Here is a 22151-nt window from a genome sequence, read left to right on the forward strand (position 1 = left end):
TTTCATCGAACACATAGATTGCGCCCTCTGGTGAAGTTAGTCTGAGGGAGTTAACAAATATCAATCAAAAGAAAGAGCACCTGTTTGTCTATAAATCACAGCGAGAACAAAGACATGATAATATCATCTCTTTCCATGAGCAATCGACTAAAAAGTGAGCTATTAATAAAAAAGATAATGATAATGAAAAAAAAATGTTGTTAAACAAAGTCTCTTGCAATCTGTTCAATTGGATAGCTCGTAACAGGAGTATTAACTAAGCAGCCCAGCAAGAATATATTGGGAATGGTTTTCTTGTTAAGAGAGCACTTTCAATGGTGATTGAGGATCCTCAATGGATTTGGCTGTATAAAGTAGGAACAATGTGATGAAACTTCAATTTTGTCTTGTATTTCGGAAATTAAATTCAAAGATCTAGAACATTTCAATGATTTTATGTAGAATCCTACGTTGCTTATTTTTCTTTTCAACAGATCAACGTCGTAATGCAGTAAATTATGAAATCAACTTTATATAATCTATTCTCATTTGCAAACGACGGCTAAGAGATTTTGAACCATTTTCATACACTTAGTATTGATGAAACATTTTAAACAGTTTTAAATTCCTCTGTTAACAAAATTTATTATTAGCTGTGAGGAAAACATATAAAAAAATGTGTTCAATGAATGTAATTTTAGTTTATCAATAAAATAAAAGTATAAAAAATTCGTTTAAGAAAGAAGACTATTAAATATTTAAATATTGAAGTTGAATTGAACTCAATTTAACAAAATTGATGGTTTTTCTTCTACAAGAGTTCACGTTTATTCCTTGTTGGGAGATTAATCAAACAATCCAAAAATAGATTTCGGGACGAAATTTTTGGAATTAGTGGTGTGCAATTTCTCAAAAACCATATATTGGTGCCATACCAATATTAATGAAGTTGAGTGCCAATGTCAACAGATACCTTTACTTTGTTACCCGTTATTAATCTGAAAATCAAAATACAAAGCAGTGTCTGAACATAAACACATGGCCTTAATTTGTCAAGAAACAAAACTACCTCGTGACTAACTTTGGAGTTTTGCGTTAGTTCTGGCTTGAAAAGCAGCAAGCAAGTTTTCGTGTTAATATGAGATTTTGGACATCGTTCAATGGCTAAAAAGTCAAAACATGACCCGAGCATCCACATGAAATACTAGTACAGGAAATTGAAAACAAGCCCCTGTGGGCGTGTTGAATCACACCGGAATTCTTTTTTTTTTAATGTTTTCTTTATTATTATTTTTTCTCAGTTGGTTAAGCGCTCTTTGTTTGCTGTGATATCAAAAATTTACAAGCATGCCCATTGAAAGGTGTTTTAGGAATTCGTCACCACCCACTTTAACAAAGTCAGATTCAACAGCATCTGTTTGGGATTTCGTGTTTCATGGTGGTTTCCTCAATCACTTATTGATAAATGCTTAGAGTAGGTCATATTATGTAAGTTCCGGCATCTTTAAAATGCAAATTAGCATTCGAGTAGTTAAAATATAACCAAATGATATGTATATATCACTCCGACTAAGTGGTATAAGGCAAACTTTTCTTCCTTTGCACTATCTTTGATTAATCAATTTATTAGATCATTTACTAATACTGATAGAATGAAAATAATTGAAAGCTTTTTTTCTGTTTGCTTTAACATTGCATTGAAAACTTTAATTAGATACAAATAAGGCAGTAAGAAGCAAAGGGATGCTAGTGGACATTTTCAAGTTTTGAGTAAAACGCGTTTAAAGATTAGCTCCTACACTGTAAAAAAAATTCGGAAACGTTTCTGAGTATATCGTGCAGCTGCGGTTCATGAAATTTTCGAAAACGTTTCTGAGTATTTCGGAATCCTCTTTCTGTATTGTCCAGAAACGTGTCTGAGTATTTCGGAATCCTCTTTCCGTAATTTTCAGAAACGTTTCTGAATATTTCGGAATCCTCTTTCCGTAATTTCCAGAAATGTTTCTGAGTATTCTGTGCAGCTGTGGTTCATGAAAGTTTCGAAAACGTTTCCGAGTATTTCGGAATTCTCCAAACAATTTTCAAAAACGTTTCCGAGAATTTCGGAATCCTTTTTCCGTGATTTTTTCTAAAATATAATTCTTTATTATAGTATTGCATACCATATCAGTTTCAATTCTTTCATATCTAAGAGCAATAATACAAGCAATTTTAGAATCATTCGTGGATTTTTTCTTTTTTTTTTTTGGAATTTCTAATGACAAATAGCATGGTAAACAGCATAACATATGCACAGTTATAAATTTTTGAAAAATTATGAAATAATCTACTAGTTTCATTCCTAATCACAAAATTGTCGGGGAATTGGAGTGGGGGTACCTTCTGAAAAGTGGGGATTGTTTGTTAAACAATCTTAAACTTCAGTTTTCTCTCAATATTTTCAAGACAAAACTATCAACATATTGTATTTTTAATGCAGAACTTAAAAACATATCTTGTATCAAACTTGATAGCTTTTATCTTCGGATAAAATTTGACAGGACTTACCTACCCTTCGCGTTCAGGAATTCGTTCACCTCAAGTCAATTTCTCTGACGAACAAAGTGTACCGAAAAGTACCAACAGAGAAATTGATGAATTTAAATATGACACCAAATCCCCCTGCTGGAACCATTCGGGTTGATTCTTCTGTTCTTGCCCTTTTCCAGCTCATCACAAATATAAATACTTATTCAAAATAGGTTACTGATTTTATTTTTACAGTGTGCGCAAAATGCATTATATATTTTATTTATTAAAACATTGAACTCTATTACATGATTATTCCATTTCATATATACGAGAATACCCCCCCCCCCCCACCATAAGAGTGATGGTGCACCATAAAATGCTATGAAGCGCCCCCCCCCCCTTGAAAAAGCAACATCATATACATTATAAATCAAAGTATCATATACATTATAAATCAAAGTATCATATAAATTATAAGTCAAATACTTTAATATGGTGTAAAAATACAAAATTATTTTATTAAGTCTTTTTTTTTTTTTTTTTTTGCTTTTGGTAAAATTGAGGCTCGTAAAACGAAAAAAATGAAGACACTTTTAAATACATATATGTATTTATTTGTTAAGTAAATTAATACACATTTAACTAATTTAAAGCGTTTCGCTAATGCAAATATTTAAAGAGGTATCGTCATTTAGATAATACTGAAGCACTATGTTCCTAATTACAAGAGATAGTTTTTTTTTTTTTTTTTTTACTTCATACAATCTAGCTACACTGTTTACAAGAGAATGAAAACATGCAACCTTAAAGACGAACTATCAAACCTGACAATTTGCATATTATAACATTTAATTCATAATGCTTGATACATAAATGTTCAGCCAAATATTAACTGAGATTGACACATAAAAACAAAGTACACAATAACACTTATTTAATTTTTTTATAATCTTCAATTCATAAATTTTACAGAATAAAACTAGACACACTTGCACTTTAAATATGTGTTCTATGTAATGTAAAATATTTTCAAATTGCAATAGTTCACAACGAAATAATTATACTGAAGAAAATATTTTTTTTTTAACGAGATTTATATGAACTAAATCTCTTTAAAGTAATAGAGTTGCAAAGCGACTTACCTATTCGTCGGTGGTGGTCTTTTGCAGGCTTTGGTCACCAAAAAGGTGATTTTTATGACAGAATAAAATTCTGCCAACAAAAATTACCCATTTGGTTGAAAGAAGAAAAGTATCCAAGAAAAAAGTAAATTACCTACACAAGTTATGCGACGCAATGAATTTACATGGCGTCCTCTAGGCAGTTATTTGGTTTTTAATTTCAGTTAGTATTCCTTCCGCGAGCATGCGTCGAGAATTTGCACTTCGTACTTAAAAATAAGTGACATAGCTTCAAATTCAATCTCATGACGATATATAAGCAAGAAAATATAAGACTTTAAAATTATCTTCAGTGAATTCATGCGAGGAACAAAACTTCTACTAATCCCCTTGATGAGTGTTACTTCGCATACATGAGTCAGCACTTGTTTTCATTGCGTGCTTTCGAAAGTTTCAGTTTAGATTTTCTGCTGGACTATAAAATTGTGAGCTGCGCATGCGTCGACTCTTACTTTCTTGCTATACGGGAAACGTTTTTGATTATTTCAGAAAACTGCGGAGGGCGTACGAATCTGTGTATTACGGAAAACTTTTTTATATATTCAGAGAGTTTTCCGAGATTTTTTACAGTGTAGGTAGGCTTTCATTGAATTTTTTTCTAAATCATGCTAAATAGCAGCAACTACCAGGGCTACTAGTACCATCTCTTGCCCCAAAACAGAGGAGAGGTTCACTTACCATCTGTACTGGTTATCTCCAAATTTTTAATTTTGCCACGTGTGTGCTTCTCACTGCCTCAAATGTTATAAAAATAATGTCCTTAAAATAATTTCAGGCGATACTTCAATTAAATAAAGGCACAATGGCTGCTATAAATCTCACGGTACTATACTCGTAATCATGACTTTATTGCTAATGTAAGAACTTCTAGATTCCTGGTCTTCAGAACTTCTTTTCATACGCAAATAACTTAAATTTCGTCATATACGTAAAATTTCACATACCAAGTGAAAACTAGTACATGATCTGAGTTCCCGTGAAATCCCATGCAATTCCCTGCTCGGAATTGTTATTTGAAAGATCCTGCAACTCAGTTAATTTTAAAGTTTTTGTTTTATATTTTCTTTGCTCGCTAACGTGTCTTTATGGATGTTTTGTTAGATACGGCAATTGTTTTCTTTTTTAAAAAATGCATTTATATTTATGCAAAGCTGAGGTTTTACTTTGCATGGGAGTTCAGCTCCCGTACATCGTTTTATTTATATACAGAAGTAAATGCAATCTTCTTTCAAAATGCTTTAAAAATTCGTGCCTGACACGTTACGCGAAAATTAAGCAAATTTTAAGCATAATGCGCAAAAGCTGGCGGTTATGCCAGCTTTAAAACAATAGAACATTGTAAAATAAAAGGAGTAAGTTTTTTTTTCGTATTGGCACATGAAAAGCCAAAATAACTTTTGTAGCAGCTTACATATGATTCTCTATTTGGCGCTATTTGGTGCGATTGGCGCGTGTCCTTTGTACGCCACTTGGCATCAAAATAATATTGTGATTTATACCCATCAGTTTTTGATTTCATCATGAGGGAGGAAAGAGGTAATAATAACCAATAAAAATTATTTTTCATTGTAATAGTAGAGACACAAATCTTACCAGAAGCATAAAAAGATAAATTTGTATCGATCACCCAATCGAACAAACAATGTTTTAGAATTAAAGGTGTATCTGTCATAATGATGTATATTTTTCAATCGATAGTCATCAAAGGACACGGTTAATTCATTGTTTGTCATTCTCAGGGAGACAATCTGGTTCTCGAATCAAATAGAGCTCTGTCGTGTTCTGAGAAAATCATCCATCTTTTCGAAAACAATTGAAAAATGACATCTGCCGGAAGAAGAATAGTGTCGTATGAGGGATCTGATATTTTTCCTCTTTTCTTCCTCGGTACTTCCTGAAGATTGTTGGACTTCGATAGAACTGCCGACTTTGAATGTCATTGATACGGGCAGATTGTTTTACGAATGCTATTTGGTTGCTTGCTGATTAGTTGGATTATGGCAAAAGCTTGGATTCTGGTTCCCCTAGTATCCGGGCTGGAACACTAGTAGAAATGGCTGCGACGCAGGCATGGGCGCCCAAATAGGGGGGCAAGTGGGGGTTCAAGCCCCTCCCCCTTAGATATTAGAACTTCCATGCTTTTAGTACTTTTTTCTTTGCAAAAGTGTAAAAACATTTCTTCTCCAGTCATTAATGAATTAGCTGTTAAAAATGTCAGACTTCAATAACTCTAATCTGTACTGAAAGCGGTTTCTACGGGGAAAATATCCGGCTAAACCATGGGGAAATTATCTGAGCCCCCCTCCCCTCTTAAAATTAGTATATGGGCGCCCATGGACGCAGGGTCTAGAGCATTGTATCTTGAACCATACAGATTAATTTAACAGTTTAAAACGATTTTTGTTGCCCTTGAATGCTTGGTAAGGCTTGAAGAATCATGTCATTTTTTACTGAATTTAGCATTAAAAACATCATAAAACAGACTGTTTACCCGTTTTTTTTTTGTTTTTTTTTTGTATCTTAATAAATCCAAATTGGTATGTAACTGTTATTTTCAATCTTTAATTCATGCTAAATTCAGTAAAATATGGTATTCAAATTCATTTATGCATTACAAATGTTAATTATGGTTAAAATGCTGAAAAGCTACAAAATGTCGAGAAAATGTTTTCCCCCCTCCCATTTGAACTATGAGTTATGATTATCTTTCTTTAACGGAATCAAAGGCTTGAATCAACCAAATAAATACTTTACTATATCTTGCCTCTTATAATACTTAGTTAAAATGCATTTAAACTCAGTTGAAATTCCTCTGAAACTATTATTACAATTAGAATTTTCTCGGAGAGGGAGGAGAGTCAAATCAAACCTTACAAGAAGGGTTGTTCCCCCCCCCCCATAAGAGCACACTGAACTTTTGTTGGAAGGAGTAAATAGTAGTTCGTTTTTCACGAGAAGGTACTCCGCCACGCCTCCTCGAACGCAGAGTTTACGCGGGGGAGATCGGTAAGCAAACCACGCGCTTTTAAAGGAGGCAACCAGACATCTTTAACTTGGGCGTGCATTCTAATGTGCAAAAAAGTCTTAGTGTCCTTTACATCACTTGCTTCACTTGTCTGTTGTCATTTTAGTTATTCTTACATTTTAAAAACTGCTGTTTTTACAAACAAATGCTGTGATCCGAATATACCTTCTGCCGAAAACAGCGAAATAAAATCATCGGATACCACGTGACGAAGGAGGAGTCAAGTGCCCTCTCGTAGAAAACGGGCAATACGAGCTTCGATTTCGATTAGTGCATAAACTGTGCACATGAATTATTATGAGTTAAAGAGTATATAAACCATACTCAACAGTTAAGAGTAGAAGAATACAAAAAAGGAAATAAACTTACTTGAGAAATTTAATACGAAAAACAAAATTATTCATATCATTTAAATGATTAATACCCTACAATTAAATTATTTTAATCCGGAAGATGTTAGGATTGAGAAGAACTTCAAGAAATATAAACGAAGTGTTAATGAATAGGGTAGACCGACCAGTGAGTGAACACCACCCAGTGAATGAACAGCGCGTCATTAAAAAAAAAAATAATAATAAGCTTCCAATTTTTTTTTTCTGAATAAATTCACTACAAAAGCGTTCTTTATTGATATTCTAAGTTATCTGACACCTGATTGGTTACTTTGGATACGTATTTTTTTCCTGGAAAAAAATTGAAATTTTTACTGCCGTGAATCGTTCTTTCTCTCTTTCAAAATAATAAGGCTGGTTTCGTGCTAGCAATTATTTTGATACATATTATTTTTATCGATAAATTTTATTTTTTAACTCTACGAAAGAAAAATTAAGAAGACATATTTAGGCTATGGATTTAAACTGTTTCAGTCAATGCAGGATGCGTAGATTTTCTGGTAGATGGGTGTTCAGTCACTGGGTACGAAAAATTGCGAAAACCCAGTGAATGAACAATGGCGAAATTTCTTTTGATTTAAAAAAAGTTTTGAAGTTTCTTTGAGATATTTTGATTTTTGTAATGCAGATAGTTTTATATGCTTATTTATTTATGTATTTCATTATATATTTTATAATTTCTTTATTTTTGTCTTTGTAAACAATGCACTTTTTACTGAGTTTTTATCTTTTATCTATCTGTATATTAACCTACCTACCTGCATTTATCTTTCCATATCTTTATCTCTCTTGATAGATAGACAGGTAGATAGAGAGATAGAGAAATAGAAATATATATACAAAGAGAGAGAATAGATAGGTAAATATGTATGTATGTTTGTATATAGATAGATAGATAAATAGATAGAGGAAGATATAGAGATAGATATATAAAAAATAACAGGTAAATAGATATATAGGTAGATGAATATAGAGATAGAATAGGTAGGTAGTGGTTAATAGATAGATAGGTAGATAGAGATACTAATATAGAGATGTATAGCTAGGTAGAGAGATAAGTAGATAAATTGACCGATAAGTAGATAGATAGATAAGTAGATAGATAGATAGATAGATAAGTAGATAGATAGATAGATAGATAAATATATAGTTAGCTAGATACAGATAAGTAGATAGATAGAAAAATAGATAAGTACATTGATAGATGGATAGAGATATAAAAAGATAGATATAGATAAATAGATATAAATGGTTATATAAATAGATAGATAGATAAATCGATATAGATAATTATTTAGATAGATAGATATAGATAGTTATGTATATATATTGATAGATAAATAGACATAGATAGTTATATAGATAGATAGATTATGGATAGATCTCAAAGAAACTTAGTTTCTTTTTGAATCAGAATTTATCATGTGCATTCACTGGACCAATTTGTGTTCATGTACTGGGTCGTTGTGCCATTTTTTCTTTAAACACCTAAAAAAGTCGGAAGCGGTACCATTTAAGTTCCCGCGATTTTTTAGAGATATATACATAGATCAATTAAAATGTTTTAGCTATCACGATCTGTATAGTATAGAATTTAAAATTACTAGGATTTTTAAAGCATTAAATTGTGCTTAACTGTTCATTCACTGGTCGGTCTACCCTATATGCTGTCAAAAAACAACATTTTATCAAGAATAAACTTTGGCCGATAAAATATATAAACTTGACGAACGGGGGACGGGGGGATATTGTGTTGTGATATTGTTATGTTATAAATGTTCTCTATCTCTTTTTTTTTTTTTTTTTTTTTGTCAAAAATAAAAAACATATAAAAAAATGTTTTTCTGTAATACTGTACATTTGCTACTTGTGTGCATTTATTTTTTAAATATATTATATACTTTTTCTGTAAGTATTTAAAATCTAAATTATATTGACTCAATAACATTGTGGACAGTGCTTTTTGCGCTCTTTAGTGCTAAAGCCAAACAACTAACTCATGCTGAACCATGTAGTTTAGAATTTTTTAGTGTTTGTGATTGTCTTTTTGTGATTACGTTGTACGTGTAACATTATTGTTAGTTTATGGATATACATGTGTGTTTATTAATAAATATTAGAATCTTGATCATATACATGTTGTTTTAAAACCAGTTAACTCACCTCAATAACAATATTTAAGTTGTAACCTGAGAACCTCCGATGATCTTTCAACTTTTATCCATCGTTTGGAGAACAACTGCTCGAGAGGCATCTTCAGAATAAGAACCGGCTTCCGCATATTTTGTACGGAATAATCTGCAAGTGAAATTTTAAAATATTAGATTTCACCGTTATTTCTGAAGCATAGTAGGGGAATGAGATAGTTAAGGTAACGTACTTTTTTCCTAATGAACGATTTGGAAATTTGACCTCAAAATTACGGTACATAAAGAAAGAACAATGTATTTTAGTATTCATCTTGCATTGAAACATTATGTTTTAATTCCCGCTTTAAATTTGTACTTCTAAAAAAAAAAAAAAAAATAGAATTTTTTCACTTCTTTTTTCATAGGCAAATTGAAAAATAAAATATTTTTCAAATGGAATATTTTCCATCCAATTATTAAAGACATTTTGGTACAATGAATGATCAAATGAAATAGTGAATGAATAAATGAAAAACGAGCTGATGTGTGCATCACATGACTTCCTTTTACTCCAATTTAATGTCATTTCCCCATTATTGGCAATTTTAATGTGATTCAATTGTTTACTCTCTAAATATGACCAACAATGGCCAAATTTAAACCAAATTTTTAAAAAAAAAGAAAAAAAATCGCCAAATTTGTCGACAAGTAGGTGTCAAAACTTGGCGACCAAAAGACTTAGCGATGTATCGCCAAGTGTCCGACAAATTATAACACAACTTGAGCTTACATCGAAATTAACAATGATTTCCCCTCAAAAAGGGACAAAAGACCCCCTTAGAAACATCCGAATGCAACCAAAAGGGAAGGTGCACAACTAGACCCCACTAGGAGTCTGCGTACCAAATTTCAACTTTCTAGGACATACGGTTTTTGAGTTATGTGAGATACATATACACATACATACATACATACATACATACATACATACATACGGACGTCACGAGAAAATTCGTTGTAATTAATTCGGGGGTCGTCAAAATGGATATTTCGGGTTTCTGTACGTTCCTAGGCATATATCCACGTGTGATCAGGTCGAAAAAAAAAAACTCAACATTCATTTGGGGGCGAGAAAAATTTTAAGTGAAAATTTTTTCGCGAATACAATACTTCCTTTTTTGAAAAATGAAGTAAAAAATGAAACAATAAACGAATAAATAACAAAATAATAAATAAAAAGGAAAATTATTAAATGTAGGAATGCAAATAAAATATTTAATAAATGAATACGTAAGTAATGTGATAAAGGATTGAATAAGTAAATGAAATGAACCAGTTCACTTTGCCCCCGCGTACGTTTTATTAACCGCACAAAGCATTTCAAATACAAACACGCTTAATATTAAACAAATAAATACTGCACAGAATATTTGTAGGTCTCAACCAATATTTAAAATGTTATTAACAAGAAATTTTAACATTTAATAATTACAAAAATAATTTTTGACTTGCAACGGAAAGTTACACCATGAGTATCAATTTTTGAAAATTGCTTGTATTATCATTTCTTAGATTTTCAGAGGTAAATTTTTCTTGACTGGAATGGACTACATGTGCTAGTACATAGTTAAAATATTACCAAATAGGTGACGCTAAAAGCAGATAAAAAAATTAACCATTTCACTTTGCCCCACATTCCACTACTATATTAAGTTATACTACTGTCTATTCCCAAAATTCTGCAATCATAATCTCATACATGTCATTCAACGGTTATTTAAAAACAGAAAAAATCTTTCTCAAAACTAAACAAACGTATGCTGCTGTGGAAAGGTAAATCGCAGTATATATACACTTTTTATTCTATTTATTTAGTACTAGTGGTACCCGCACGGCTTTGCCCGCAGTTGAAAATTAAAAGGTAATTCGGTTCGCCTGTATATTTACAAATAATGGAAGACGATTTTTTCGCCAATTGGCTATGTTCCTCCGTTCTCCCATTCCACGTTATGATAATTTCGTAATTTATTCATCCATCTTATGATAATTTTGCTCCGGAAAATGTTCTTAAATTTGAAATAGAAAAAGAATAAAATCGAATTTTCAAAAAATCACATCGAGGTGCACACTCCCCTGCTACAAACTAATTTTGTGCTAAATTTCATGAAAATCGGCCGAACGGTCTAGGCGTAGTAAAGATTTGTTTTGCATTTTTGTCCTTAATTGAACTTTAGCTTCACTGTACAAGCTTGTTTATTTTGTTTCCGCTGAAAATAAAACACGAAACCCCCTCCCCCACACCAAATTCCAACCTTTCACTAATGTTAGTGACGAATCCTAAATGCATTTCTTCAAATGTCTCAAAAACTCATTTCTGAAAATACTGCGGCTCACCTTTCCAATCGGCAATATATAACATGGGTGTAACTTTTTAAATAACGAACTAAAATAACGTTAATAAGCTAAAGTAAAATAATAAAATCTTGTCCAGAAGAGTCTCAAAAACTCATTTCTGAAAATACTGCGGCTTACCTTTCCAAGCGGCAATATATATCAAGCGTGTAGCTTTTTAAATAACGAACTAAAATAACGTTAATAACGTAAAGTAAAATAATAAAGTCTTGTCCAGAAGAGTCTCAAAATCTCATTTCTGAAAATACTGCGGCTCGCCTTTCCAAGCGGCAATATATAACATGCGTGTAACTTTTTAAATAACGAACTAAAATAACGTTAATAACGTAAAGTAAAATAATAAAATCTTGTCCAGAAGAGTCTCAAAAACTCATTTCTGAAAATACTGCGGCTCACCTTTCCAAGCGGTAATATATAACATGCGTGTAGTTTTTTAAATAACGAACTAAAATAACGTTAATAACGTAAAGTAAAATAATAAAATCTTGTCCAGAAGAGTCTCAAAATCTCATTTCTGAAAATACTGCGGCTCACCTTTCCAAACGGCAAAACATAACATGCGTGTAACTTTTTAGATAACGAACTAAAATAACGTTGATAACGTAAAGTAAAATAATAAAATCTTGTCCAGTCCAGAAGAGGAAAAAATATTTAATTTTTAAGAGTGCCCGTTTCGCGCATTGCAATCGCAGCATTTTCACAACGATAACATTTGAAAAATCTTTGATTACTTGGATTAAAGACTCCTCAAGAGAGAGAAAAACAAGAGCTTTTTACTAAGATTTACTCAAGAGCGAGCAGTGAAATCCCATTTTACTGGTATATCAGAAATAAGTATTATTGAATTCAAAGAATGAATAATCCACAGACATTTTTCACATGTGAAAAAGAAAAAGAAAAAAAAGTCTTCAATACACAGCAAGTTTTGGGAATTTCAGCGCAAAAAATAATAATCTTTCCCAGGGAAATCCATTTAAATTATTGAGCAAGGGCACAAAGCACGATGTCCTGAATCCAGAGAGATTACCAAGCGAATTTCACGGCTTGTTTGCGTTGCGTGGTAGCGGTAAACTCATCATCGAAAGGATACAAATTATGAAAATCTTTAATTCCTTTTTTCAGAAGCTTTAGACAAGATGATAACAGTGGATAGAAGTGCTGTTAAGCCTGTTTATGCTCTGATTTTGCTTTCAGGATTTAAGCTTCCAGGCTGAAATCTTGCATCGATCTGAAGCAAAGTGTAAAAACATACATTTTCATCGTGTGGTAATTCATTTTTTGAGCTTTGAAATTGATTTCTGTGGTGATATTCGTAAGCACTGGCATTTGCTTAGTATTAATGCAGAATGGCATTAAGTGAAGATGAGTGATAGCGATGCGTCAGTTGCTGAAGGTGTGACGGGAAAATCTTTTCCGAGAAATTAAACCGGAATAAATGAAACAAATTCTTACTAATACATAAAATGTGTTGCATATACTTTATTTAACGCTCATGTACTTGTATAGTACTGTACCGCTAATGTATTTGTATATTATATTTTTATGTTTATAAATTTAATATTTCACACACTCAAACCTGTTTTTGTGCGGGAAATAGGGACCGCATAAAAAATCGCATTAACAAAAATTCGCTCAAAATTACACTACTAAGCACTCGTATTAAAGATAGATTAGTAAATTGAGTCCCAATTTGTGCGAAATTTTCATACACCGCACAAAAAAAAAAAAAAAGGTCGCACAAAAACAGGTTTGAGTGTGTACATAAACGTAAAACAACAAAAAATACTTTTAGTTTCAATGCAGTGTCATAGTTTTTAAAAATTGGCGAAGTAGAAGTTGCAGTTGAATTGTATGTATATTCTTTGTACTAAAAAACATGTTTTTGTTATAATTATTATTTACTCAGATAAGTTCAGCTGATAGATGAATACGGCATGGAAATCAGTTTAAATATGCAAGTATGTTTGAATAAAACTTAAACATAGAACATTAACATTTAAACCAATGAGTTGCTTAACGAATTTCTCATTGCCAAATCTATAGAGATATTACTGGGAAAAAAATGTTTTAACTTTGACCCTTTGAGTCACGTTGGCTTCATTTGAGGCCACCAGTTTATTTTTTCTGCCAACAGTTGAAGATGAAGCCATTGCATCAATTGACTTAAAAAAAAAAGAAAAGAAATGGTGGCCTCAAAGGAAGCCCCCTGTTTCTAAGTGTTAATGTGAATCACATTTTAAAAGAATTGCCATTATAAAAATTATTTTTGCTTCGGTAGAACTTTTATTGTTAAAATTTCAATGGATCGAAAAACTGTTGATGGAGAAACACCAATTTTGTAAACAGGTAATTTTGGTGACATACGAAATAAAGATTCAGATTTTTATTTCCTTTTATTTTAGGGTTTTAAAAAAGTAAAAATATTCTTTTAAAATAAGTATTGGATAATGCCAAATCTGTAAAATGACTTCTGTGTTGTATCATCTTTATTTATTGCCCACCCATATTGAAAATAATGCTCAATTCCTTTTAAGAAGCTTTATGTAAGCTGGCAAGATTAAGAATACTAAGTTCCCGTTTCTGCTTATAAGATACTCTTTAAAACTGTTTTTTAACAACCAAACAAAATTTTGTTTCCATTTCATAACATAAAATGCATAAAGGAGAAATTTTAAAAGCATTCAGAAATAAACTTCTTAAACAAGTTCTTAAAATCGATAATAATGCTATTAAAACAATTCCTTATGCATTATTATTACTATGTTTGCACGGTGTTAACGCATCAATCCTTTAAAGATTACACCCTGGTCGGTAGAAAGTATTTCAAAATGCGAATCTGTTCTTAAAGTTATAGTGTATTTAGTCGTTCAGCGGAAGACGCCATACTTTTGCTGTCACATGTAATTTTGGATGCATGACGACGAAAAATAGAGGCTTGTTCCCACGTGGAATTCTAGTTGTTATGAACGGTTGAATGCCGTTTTATACGTAACCTAAAAAGGAGGAATTCTATGGCCATCGGATAATAAGCATGATTTGGTCATGTAGTTGAGAAATTACACAGAAGCAAGATGGATTCTTGCAGACTGACTTCAAGTAAACACTATTTTTCTGCATCATTAAAGTATCGGAACAATTTTCCGAACAGACCTACGGAGTTTCACTTAAATTTGTGTCATGGAACGTATGGTTGAGCTTGTCAAAGATAGTTTTCCTTCATCTGTGTATCATGAATGATTGCACGTAATTCACATTCTTTTGATTTATCATGTTGTGTTTAATGGACTAGTTTTAGTAATTATGAAAAATTCTTCTCAGCGTGGGTTTCAAGAAGCAAAAGCAGTTTGTTTAGTGAAACTAAATAAAAGAGGTAAACAGAAGGCTTGCTTAGGCACAATAGAATCTCGTTTTCTAGACCCTCCTTAATCCGAATTTCCGGATAATCCGGATCAAATTTGTAGTATTTTAAAAAAATTTACTTTTACTTTGGTGATTTTAAATTACGTTAGCAAAATCGCAAAAATACAAAACATTCACTTTTATTTTGACCTATTAAATGATAAAGCGTTAGCGTGATCAGACCATGCTCCTTTAAATGACACGCATTTTTGAATCAGAAGACAGAGGACTAATTCTTTTTAAAGAAATATATGTTTTTTTTTTAATTTTTTTGTAAACAAGTCTGTGGAATTTTGTTACAAAACATGTTTTTTTATCGTAGTGAACGGTAAGATTGTTTATTTCTGTACCTCAACGCCAATAGGACGTAAGTCACATTATGATAATTTTACAGGGGAGAAGAAAAACTTTTTTCTGGCCCACATGCAAAGGATGGGACAAGTGATCTTTAACCCTGGTAAAAAAAATTGAAAATGATTCTTCTTTAAGAATTACGATAACATGACTCGATGCGGAATAGGCTTCTACTTACAATGCACAAATAAACAGAAATTCGCCATTTTTGGACTTACATTGCATTTAAAAAAAAGGGTACGGATTTAAGAATTTGTTTTGCTGATTGTCCATACAACACGGATTATCTGGGTTTTTGATTCTTCAGATCCCCTTTGGTTCAATTTAGTCCAAGTAAACGAAGTTGTACTGTCCCCGCTTGTAAAAATGCTGAAAACTTGATTACTGCTCTCATTTGTTTGAACTCCCAATGATGAAATTTTGTATATGAAATAAACATTATTTTTATTGCGATCGTCTTCTTGACTACGACTTATTACGATATCAGAACAAAACTGATACAAACCAAATCCTTCACTGTTTGGACGCACCCCAGCAACACAAGTAACACAACTTGGAAAAAAAAAACACTGGAGCAGGTTATACGCAAAACTACTTTAAACTAATGCATTATTCTCAAATACTACAATTCTCAAATACTTTTCTAAAAGGAAAGGAAAATAAAGAATGAGTTTTGTGGAAACCTTGATTCTCTCCACGGAACCCGGGGGTTCCGCGGAACACATTTTAAGAAACGCTGCATTAGTAGAAACAAGAAACCCAACGAGTAGGGTTCTATCGCGATTCATGATTGCGAAAAACATAATTTGAATTCAAGACGTCAAAATTCAAATGAATGCTGGATGTTTTTTTTTCTTTTCTTTTTCTCGTCAAACTTACTAGAGATTTAAATAGAAAAGTAAGAAGCCAATTACTTAAAACTATCTTATTACCTCTAAAGGATATTGAATGATATGTTTTATTCATTTCAAACAAAAAAAAGTGAATTTTGCTATCTATTTTTATGATACTATTCAAATCCAAAACTCCTCGTAAGGCGGCAAAAATATAAACACGAAGCGTTTGACTGTGCTTTTGTTTGTAAATCAACCTTGCCCCATCGGATAATAAATTTCATTTCCCTCATATCCTGTGCTAAAATTATGACTCAGGCAAGAAGTTCCCATGAAATAGTCTTTGTCAGGTCATGTTTTTCCTGTGAATGGAATTGATGCTAGTATATACCTGAATATTTTTGCGTAACTTTAACTTATTGAGAGCATAATTCAATTTACGTTTTAACAATAGTCTCGTCATAGTTTGTTTTGCTCACACCCTCAATAGCTGAAAATCATACTAAATAGACTTCAAAAACAAAATTGAGAACTACATTCAAGTAATGTAATATATACGCTACTTAGATCCTTATTTTCGAGCTACTTTAGCATGAATTTTGATTTCCAATTGGGTTGTTGTTAGAGGACAAAATCAGAGGTCGCCACCGCCCACAGGGTGACTAAATGGAAAGGAAAATAATGGCGATTTAAAAGTCATCTGTCAATCGCCAGGCGATTTTAAGTGTTTCAAATGGCAACGGTTGGAAATTTACAGAGAAATAAAAGCTATATAATAAAAATTGTAAAAGCACTTATTTTCTCGCGGCTTTAATTTTCGCGATCCCGCCAAGATTTCAAAATAAGTGTGCAAACCAGTTTTTTTTTTTTTTTTTTTTTTTTTTTTTTTTTTTGTGGTATGTGAAAATTTCAAGCATATTGGGACTCGATTGACTAAATTATTTATGAAACGAGAGCGAGGTAGTATTTTCAAGTGAGTTTCTGGGGCACTCCGATAGGAGGTCACTCTGACCTCCCAAAAATGTTCTTATTCGGGAAATTTGGTCTGACTATTCGGCAAAATTATCATTATGGTAATTTTATAATCTTGATTTCGTTTCAAGAAGCTATTCCTAGTTACTTCGCAAGTTTTTGGGTTTGGGACTTTTTTTATGCGGTCCCTATCCAAAAAAAATAATAAATGTATGGCGAAAACTATTTTATAGCAACTCGTGGAGTTCCGAATAATTTTTTATGCGGTCCGTATCCACCGCACCAAAACAGGTTTGGGTGAAATCAATTTTCAGGTCTATTCATATGAAATTCGTGAAATTTTCAGCTCACAAAACCGCCAACACCTTCATTTTCGTGAAAATTAAGGCTCGCAAAATTAAGTGCTTTAAGAGCAGTTTGGTTTTGAATAAGAGAGACATTCTTTGTTTTTAGAAATCAGTTTCAAATGTTGAGAACGTATTTTTACATAACTAGCAACTTTAGCTAATGAAAATATTCAACTGATGCTAGAAAAATCATCATTGTTATCGGGGAAAGTAGGCTTATTCAGTTCTAGACGGAACTTCTTGCTGATTTGGAGATGCACCACAACTGTAGCAGATAAGCGATATTCTCAGTCACCTAACACAGTATAGCACCAATTTAACGATTGTCAAGGGACTGGAAAAGTTATCGTTAAATCAAGGGTTAAATCGAGGTGCATATACATTCAATACAGTGAAATCCGGATCAGTGAAATGTATCATTATATTGAGGAAATCGTTAAATCGGGTATCGTTAGATCGAAGTTATACTGTAGATGGAACTATAATAAAAGAACAGCCCTTCTTTTAGAAGGATTTTCCGTTACGTGCGATCATTCACCTATTGCTTCTAAAATGAATCCCTACTCAAAAAAAAAAAAAAAAAAGAGCAAACAACACAAAAAAATCGCTCGTTTCCATGTTTGCCAGGCTCCTTCCACGTTCATCTTATTTCATTGTTTGACAACCCAGTTTACACGTTCGGAAAGGTAATGTTTCTTAAAAAGAACGTTAGGAAGAGAAAAACAATGTGTAATAGAAGAGATTAGCGACTTAGACTTATTACAATATACGAGAAAAAGGTCACATGAAGTAAACTATGGAGAAAAACATTGTCAGCCGTGGTAAAACAATTATTTATATGTTTTAACATAAAATACACAATAATCTCAAATTACTGTTTGTCCGTAATTTGCGTGTCCTTTCCACATAGCTTGTATTCAGCAGCTGTGGAAACTCATCTGGTTGTGAGGCAAGATCTTGGAATAAAGTAGAAATGTCAAAAAGATTAATAGTTCTGAGCCAAGCCATTCACAAAATTCAAACAATACTACTGTTTTTTTTTCTTTTCAAATCCTTTCTTTTACATTGTACATTTCTGGTTAATTTATTCAAAGACATGAAAATTATTTAAGTGATGCTCATTAAAATTTCTTTCTGCGCAGTTTGCACAAATTTTAAAAACGGAAAAAAAAATAGGTAGCACATTTGAGACACTAACTTTGAATTGAGAGTTAAAATTGAACCGTTTATTTCGAAAACCAGTCAAGCGACAAACTCTAAAATTTCGAAAAAGCATTTTTACCTTCGTATTTTTCTATAAGAATTAATGTTTTAAACTAAAAGGGATATTTAGGTATACAGTAAAACCTGTGAAGTTGACGACCTTTGTAAGTTGACCACCTGTCTAAGTTGACCGCTTTGTTCAGGCATGAAATTAGCCCTTATCATACAAATCAACCCTCGTAAGTTGACCACCTGTTTAAGTTGACCACTAAAGTAAAGCACCTCAAGTGGTCAACTTACACAGGTTTCACTGTATTCCTTTCAATAAACAATGTTGTGATCATTGTTGAATAATTTAATACTATGATATAGATGTTTTCCTAAAATTAGTAATTTTGTCGTCTGACTGGTTTTTGAAAAAATCAATTCAATTTAGTTTGACGATTTTCGTTTCAAATATATTGCTGTCATAATGTCCTAAATCTGTTGTTCGTATACACAGTGTGTTTCAGAACTTCTGGTAAGTACTTCAAAAGGTAAAATAAGCGCTCATTTGAAACGCAAACCAGCATAGATACCCTGGTCTATCTCAAACTGTTCTCAAGTTATTAGATCAAAAAGGCCTTAACCTTAAAAAAGTACCTACTTCATGAAACTACTGAAAACGTCGCAGAACAAGGAATAAACTTATATACTATTAGAGTGGTGCTCATCCATTTTTTTACTGGAGAGCCACACCTCGTATTAAAAGGACTCACACCGGCTAGAACGCATATTAAATTTAAAAAATTTGATTTTTTTCGCCTAGATAATAAAAGCATTGAAAATGAAGGAAAACTACGCAGGCCAGACGATAGGCCATGTCAGCCTAGTTGGAAATTAGGGGCCCGGTTTTTGTGGAACAAGACCGCCTAGAGCCAAGTCCGGCTACTTGTCAGTTTGGTCGCCGCCCCCCTGTCACCATTAAACTCTTGTACTTTTGAAAATTTTTACTATTCCCAACTAGGCTGACATGGCATCACGTCGGCACTGTTTGGTGGCCCAGCTTGAAATCGGAGTCATTAAAATTTTACAAGTTTTGTGGGGGTAGGGGGCCCGACGACCAAACTGACAAAAAACCCGCTTTGGCTCTTACCGCCCCAGAAAAAAACAAACCAAGAATTGTTGCCACCATTTTTCTTCTTCAGCAGCACTACAGCCTGGTGCAGGCAGAGGCTTTCTCTGTCTGCTTCCTTCAGGCGGTATGACTTTCTGCTAGGTTTCTTATATTATTTATTCTCACACACAAGATTGTCAAATCTTTCTCTACATTGACCTTGAAACTGGTCTTCCTCTTCTTCTAGTACCCTCATTCTTCGAAAAGGTTAATTTTTTAACCGAGTCCAAATCCGACCGTCGAAAAATGTTCCCCAGTCATCTGATTCTGTTGGATTTAATAACTCTCAAGATGTTAGGTTGTCTGTATTTAGTGTATACTTCATGGTTACATAAGCTGCTCATATATTGCCACCATTACTATATGCTTATTTTATCAAGGAAAAGTTTTCATTTGTCCATTAGAAACCAGTTACTGGTCATTTGGCTCCTAATTTGCAGCAATCGCTTTTAATACAGAAAGAAGATAATTGGTTGTTTTGCAAGTTTCAGGAACAAAGTTTTCGATTTAAAATATTGAGCAGAACAACGAGTCACACAGATCGGCTTCGCGAGTCATACGTTGGGCACCATTTTTCTCCACCTTACCCCACCTTTTAACGTGAAGTCTTAGGTTGGTTGAGCACCACTGTACTAGAACATCAGTTTCTTTTGAATACAGAATGCAAATGAATGCAATTTGCTATCAGAATGCAAAGGCATTTATAAATTTAAAAGTATTAATTTTCTAAGTAATATATGTAATAAACAGTTCTAAAAAACGCTTTTTCTTCTTGTAACTAAAAAACAACAATATTTAGTTTTGTTAGTAGCCAAAAATATTTATCTCAACCTCACCGATGCAGCCGCAAATGACAATGAGCGCCATGCATATTCCGAGATGATTAACTCGAGTAAGTCTATGTTCATACCTCCCCCCACCCCTCTTTCTCAGAACATTTTAAATGATAGGCCTAATTTCTGCAGTTCTCTTAACACTATATTAAAAGTTGTACAACGCAGGATCAAATCATAAGCAAAATATACCCAATTTTCCTCTTAAACAATTTCGTCGTCCTGTATTACACAATAAGACTTTGAAAAAAAAATGTTTGTTATAACAAAGATTGGTTTTCATTACCTGATAATAGATTTCACTTAAAACGAATTCATTTTGCTTCATTAAATAAATTATGTGATTTATTTTTTTTTAATCGTGCACCTAGACATACATACATTAAGTTAAATAAAATACCATACAAGAAAATCTACGAAGTCTGCTAAAATTTGTTTTGATGCAAATAAGAAACATAATTTAGTGATGCGGAGATTTCATGTATCCTCGTTTAGCCTCATTTTACAGGATGAATCATTTCTTTCCATGCGATAGAATGGTAAAAAATGACATCGTGGTGTAATAATACCGGAAGCAAAACATTGTGGCCTTAGGGCTCTTCTCTCGCATTGGTTACTTTTTCTTTCTTCCCAGAAACCAAATTTAATTTTAATATTCCTGTATGGTTATTACAATCCACTTTGCGGAACATGAGAAAATATTTAGACTGCAATTTAAAAGGAATAAATTCTCGAAAGTTTTAATTCCCGAAAACCATTTTTCAAAAGCAGTTTGTTCTTTGTTTCGTCCCACGTGGACTCCTTAAACCCGGCTGACTCACCTCCCTACGCCCATCAGTTCTGCGAATCTATATTAGCCTTAGCCATTGTTTGAAGACATCATGGCAGGCACGATCCTAGGTCACCTGATGAAAAGAGTTTTTGACCCTATTCTTTCTCCGATGCAGATTTATCGGATAAGTTTCGTTTTTCCACAAACAATACTCACTTTCGATTTCAAGCAGGGGCCCAGATGCACTGCCGTATTTAATTAAAGATTCATGTGTTGTGATAACGAAAAGAATAAGTTGCATAATAAGCGTGTAAGCAAATCAGTATTTTGCGTATTGTTTGAAACTCTCATTATGAAAAAAAAAATATTATCTACCAATTGAGAACAAACTGCCCCGCAAATAAAGTACTTGTAGAAGTTTTTAATGACTGTGAGGAAAGCAAAATAAGGTTTATTAGTTGTTCTTAATTAGTTTTTTTTTTCTTTTTTTTAAACTTTTGTGCCACTTTCTTAACCTTTGAGAATTCGCCCAGTGCGCAAAACACTCACATCAAGGGGGGGGGGGATACATCCAGCACACAACATCTAAAATCCGTCCCTAAGCAATCAGCCCCTGGCATTCATTTGAATTTTGACATCTTGAATTCAAATTA

General features: G+C 32.7%; 1 protein-coding gene across 2 annotated transcripts in view; it reads right to left on the reverse strand.

Moving 5' to 3' along the window:
- LOC129217023 (uncharacterized) overlaps positions 1–22151 on the reverse strand; it is a 150637-nt gene that overhangs the window by 43558 nt on the left and 84928 nt on the right. For both annotated transcript variants that reach the window (XM_054851256.1, XM_054851255.1), the window contains exon 3: positions 9252–9386. The gene's annotated coding sequence lies outside the window, so the exon portion shown is untranslated. The remainder of the gene's footprint in view (positions 1–9251; positions 9387–22151) is intronic.

The sequence above is a fragment of the Uloborus diversus genome, chromosome 2, assembly GCF_026930045.1.
Source record: "Uloborus diversus isolate 005 chromosome 2, Udiv.v.3.1, whole genome shotgun sequence".
Classification (NCBI taxonomy): Eukaryota; Metazoa; Arthropoda; class Arachnida; order Araneae; family Uloboridae; genus Uloborus; species Uloborus diversus.